Source organism: Panthera uncia, chromosome F2, assembly GCF_023721935.1.
Source record: "Panthera uncia isolate 11264 chromosome F2, Puncia_PCG_1.0, whole genome shotgun sequence".
Classification (NCBI taxonomy): domain Eukaryota; kingdom Metazoa; phylum Chordata; class Mammalia; order Carnivora; family Felidae; genus Panthera; species Panthera uncia.
The window spans coordinates 74,274,431-74,279,240 of NC_064812.1; the positions used below are offsets into that span (position 1 = coordinate 74,274,431).

The window sequence follows — 4,810 nt, forward strand, 5'->3', positions numbered from 1 at the left end:
TGAGGCACCCAGAAGGCCCAAAGGCCAAGAAGACATCACTACTTGAGTTGGAGGTAGAATAAATGCAAACCCATCTCTCCGGTCTCCCCAGCGCTGAAAAGTGGGCCCAAGGAAGTCCTGACAGCTCTCCCATGCCCCACAACTGATGCTGTACCCACAGACAGAGGAAGAAGGACTAGAGAGGCACGTTGGCAAAGAGCTTTCAGATGGCACGGCTTGGGATCAACAGAGTCAGTGTAGATGCTCAGAGAAAGAGGGGAATGTGGGCAGACCCAGCATTATCAGACTTGCCTGAGGTGTGAACTGTAAAAAGCAGAGGAGAGAGACTTAAAGGCACTCTGAGCTACACGAATGGAGACTTCTGCCCAGGGTTCTCCAACTCACCGGGAGCAGAGCCCAGACCAGTAAGAAATACCTACATTGATGGATTCTATAAAGGCCTCACCATTCGTATAATTTTACGGGACATCATTTGTGTAAGTCAGCGTTATGAAAAATGAACAGTTACCATGACATGAGCCAATAAACTCTTGCCATTAATGCTCATCTCTTATCACGTCAACTCATGGTTCATGGACCTGGTAAGAGGGTGAACAGAGAGCTGAAGAGGGGGGCCAGAGAAGGGAGACTGGGAATATGTGAGGGTTAATAAAGACAGTCAAACAACCAAACTTTGGAAGAGTTCTATACAAATGAAAGCCATTTCCAGATGGTCAACAGAACTTTCAAGAACTACTTTTGCGGCAAATAAGGAATGCTGACAGCTTATTCAGTACTAAGGGAAAGTGAAGCACAGAACGAGACTGAGGAAAAAGTCCAAGAATGAAGAACAAAGGCTACATCAATGGCCCCTGTAACTTGTTAGCATGGATGTACCTTTTTAAAAATTTTTTTAATGTTTATTTTTGAGAGAGAGGGAACACAGGGAGGGACAGAGAGAGACAGAGGGGGAGACAGAGAATCTGAAGCAGGTTCTGCATTGACAGCAAAAAGCCCGATGTGGGGTTTGAACTCAGGAAGCATGAGATCATGACCTGAGCCAAAGTCAATTGCTTAACCAACTGAGTCACCCAGGTGCCCATGGATGCACCTTTTAAACACAACATCCCAAATCGTTATTTGAACTTTCTCTTCTAAATTACAAGAGAGCCCGTCCAGCTAACTTAAGCCAAGGATATCCAAAAGAGGGTCCAAATCTTTAAACCGGGCTGTTTCAAAAAGTCTAATTCCTCAACTGGCAGACTCCTATGCTATTTTTCTATACTTGGGCTTCTCCCCTAAATGGGAACTTACTCAAAATAAATTTCAGAAATGATGATAGAGTGAACTCAACATTTCACAACTTAAGTGTCAGGAAACCGGGCAACTGTAAGAAATCTTTCAATATTTCTGACTGGGGGAAAAAAAAAAAGACTTCCTCTTACATATTTGTCCTCTTCTGTCACCAATCTTTAAAGATAACAGGCAACGTGTACCCTCTTGTAAGAGTGTTGGCTTTGAAGGGTACCTTGCTCATAGCAGGTGCTCAGTAAAGGGCAGCGTATGTTTTAACGAGCATCTTCTGGGCCCTATCTCCCTACTTTATATTTTCACTTCAAATGATGTTCCTAGTGTTATAACCACCACACAAGGAGGCCTGTAAGGTTCACGGGAGGCATTTCTAGCAGAGGCTGGAGGCAATCCTTGGGCAAAGTATTAGCTGAGCACTTCTGTATTAACCAATAAGCCCTAATAGCCCCCAAGGCAGTCACTAGAGTTGCTCGGGCAACAGCCGATATAGGGGTCACCTTGGCAATGATCAGATCTCCCCCCTCCCTGAGCAGGAAGCAGTGCTAAAAGGCACAGAAACGCATCTCCCGGAATATGCCTTAAGTGCCCTGCTTGATGATGCAATCGCCAAGAGATAGAAGAAAATTACCTTGTGGTTCCCCTTTTTGAAAATGTTTATTAAGTGATTTCTTTCCCGTAGTTGAGTACCTACTACAGGGCAAAGGCAGAAAAGTGCGGAACGCTCTGAATATGGAGCCAGAAAACATACCTACTCTGCCCAAAGGTGCTACTTTGCCACCTGTAATCTTGGGCAGGACACCAAACCTCTTGGTTTTGTACCTGTCCCTGCCCACCCTGGGGTCCATGAGAGGTTCAGATGAAATTATAACTCAGGAAGGCCTCTGATTCCGGGACGAGTGATTCCCAGGAATCGCTCCTCACAAGCGAAAGGGATGAGCACCGTCATCGCGATGGGTCATCGGTCGACGTCCCAACTAATGACTATCCATGCTTGAGGACATGGAGGTCATGGAGATCAGCAGTGTGAGCTATGACAACGTTTCACACCGCAGCCTCAGACACCTTGTGTTCTTATTTACGCAGATGCAAATTATACTACCCATAAGCAAACCCATGCTAATGTTGTTGAATCACAACTCTGTGTATTCATTTGAACCAAATGGCGTCTCCGATGTTTTGAATACAAGTGAAATGGACCTAAGGGGCTTGGACAGTCCTCGATTCACAAAATGGCTGGACTACTTTTTCTGCTAAAAAAGCCCCTGGGGGTTGGGAGGATATGGCAAGGTCTCCATACACGTGGGCAACATCGAGTGGGTCGTTTTGACTGGGCAAAGGACCTTAATCCAAATCAAGCCCTTGCTCCCAGTGATACAGCTGAGTAACGGGTCCTGCAGAGAGACTGACCCTGGGAGAACTGGACAGTCAAAAAAAGTCCCCTCAAATCCCCATTTCAGAAACCAGGACGGAGGGCCAGCGGGCTTCAAGTGCCTTACGAACCAGCCTTGTTCCTTGACCTTGCACGGAGCCAAACTCCAAGCCAAACTTCACCCTTTCTTCCAAGTAATCTCGACTCTGCGACAGGCACTGGGGCTAGCGTTTTGGACCAGACAGAGCTGTTTTCACAGAGCCTTCATTGCAGTGGTGAATACAGACACACACACATACACACACACGCACAAATCATGATATAACACCAGTTACTGCTATGAAGGAAATGTTGGCCGAACAAACGGACAAGTCATTAACCCAACTTATCCCAAATCACAGCTCTGGTAGATAATGGCAGAGGCCCAAACTTAGGTTTTCCAGTTCCTGTTTTCTCTTCCCTTACCGGGGCTGGCCTCTACCCTTCACTCAGGAAGAGGGTTACCCCACTCTGCCTCCAAAGAGGCCCAGTCACCAAAAGCCTCCTGTGATCAAATTAAATGTCTTCAAGCCTTAAGACATTTAGCTCCTTACCTCCAAACGAAAACCGGGGACTAACTGAATCCCACCCTTTTTCCAGCAGACTTTACTTCATTTAGGAAGGGCTTCTCGGTACTTACTAAATTCCTATACTCCTGTTCCCCCCTGCACGGCTGTGGCTTTTACCTGTGCAGGGACAACAGGCCTGCCTTCCTAAACCCTACAGGCGCCTGTAGGGGCGGTCAACAAATCAAAAGTCAAACATCTTTACTGGCTAGCGCTTAGGGTGAGTGAGACTCCCGGGCGCTAGCTTTGCAGACACCTAATCTCCGGTGTATTAATATTAAGCACGTTTACTAGGAGGGTCAGGCGGCTAAATCGGACCATGTAGTCTTAGGTTTAAAATCAAATTGCAAAGAACCAGGGAACCCTGTTTTGATAGAGTTACTGTATTTGCGACAAATAGTAACAGCGCCATTTACGGAATGCCTGTGTGTGTACTTGGGGCTTTGCATACAATACACAGCTCAGAAAGTAAATATTTTCTCCCAGAGATGAAAAAACCCACGCAGGTAATTTCAGTAATAGGCCCAAGCTGACACTCGGCGAGGAAACTGCAAGGCCCGATTCAACCCAGGTTTCTGGCAAAGAAGTTGGGTGGGTTTGGGATAATACACACACACACACACACACACACACACACACACACACACACACACACGAATGGAGACACAACCGCACGACCACGTCAGCTATTAGAAAGGAACATCGCAAACGCACAGCTTGGAGAAGATGCCACAGTCGGCCAAGATAACGCAGGAAAGCGGGAACTGACGCTTACACCCTTCCCCCCAAGGCGAAGGAAAGGCAACCCCTGAATTCTTAAAATAACTCTCGCTTCCTCTCCGCCGGCGGAGGCACGGGACTGCTCCTCGGCAGGCGGGGAGGCGCCGGGCTCGGCGGGAGGGTGCCTACCGATTCTGCCGCAGCCCCCCCACCCCACCCCGACGTCACGCTCGCGAGGAGCCTGGCAGAGGGCCCGGGCCGAGCCCCATCCCTCACCTCTGGGGGCCCCGGCGCGGCCGGATTTTGCAGCCCGAGGAGTCCCCGCCGGGATCCCCGCCGCGCGCCGGCTCTGCGCGGCGAGGGGCTTCCCCGAGGCGCACCGAGAGCGGCCCGGGCGGGGACGGCAGCCAGCGCTCGGGTCGGCACCGGAGGGACCCGCCGCGCGCCTGCCCTCGCACCCGCACCTCCCACCGCGCCCCTGCGCGCCGCAGCCGAGAGGACACCTGCGGAGCCGCCCGCCCCCGCGTCCGCGCTCCCCCACGGCCCGGCCACCCACAGGCTGGAGGCATCCGCGCTGCCAGGAGGCGGCGCGCGCCCCCGGCCGCCGCGGCCCGCGCCGACCCCCCCCAGCCCCCGGCCCGCCCGGCGCCCGGGACTCCGGGCGGGGACACAGCCGCGGTCCCCCCCACCCCCACCCCGCGCCCACCCCCCCGGCTAGCTCCGGGGACTCACCAGCTCCGGGTGAAAGTTGCTGGGCGGCGGCGGCGGCGCTCCACGGTGACTCGAGTTCAGAGCGGGGGGCGCGACGGGGCGGCCCCGCGGGGCC

At 51.9% G+C, this 4,810-nt stretch overlaps 1 protein-coding gene across 2 annotated transcripts in view; it reads right to left on the bottom strand.

Moving 5' to 3' along the window:
* Positions 1 to 4,799, bottom strand: part of LYN (LYN proto-oncogene, Src family tyrosine kinase) — a 122,956-nt gene extending 118,157 nt beyond the window's left edge. For both annotated transcript variants that reach the window (XM_049633691.1, XM_049633687.1), the window contains exon 1: positions 4,717 to 4,799. The gene's annotated coding sequence lies outside the window, so the exon portion shown is untranslated. The remainder of the gene's footprint in view (positions 1 to 4,716) is intronic.
* Positions 4,800 to 4,810: the final 11 nt, after the last annotated feature.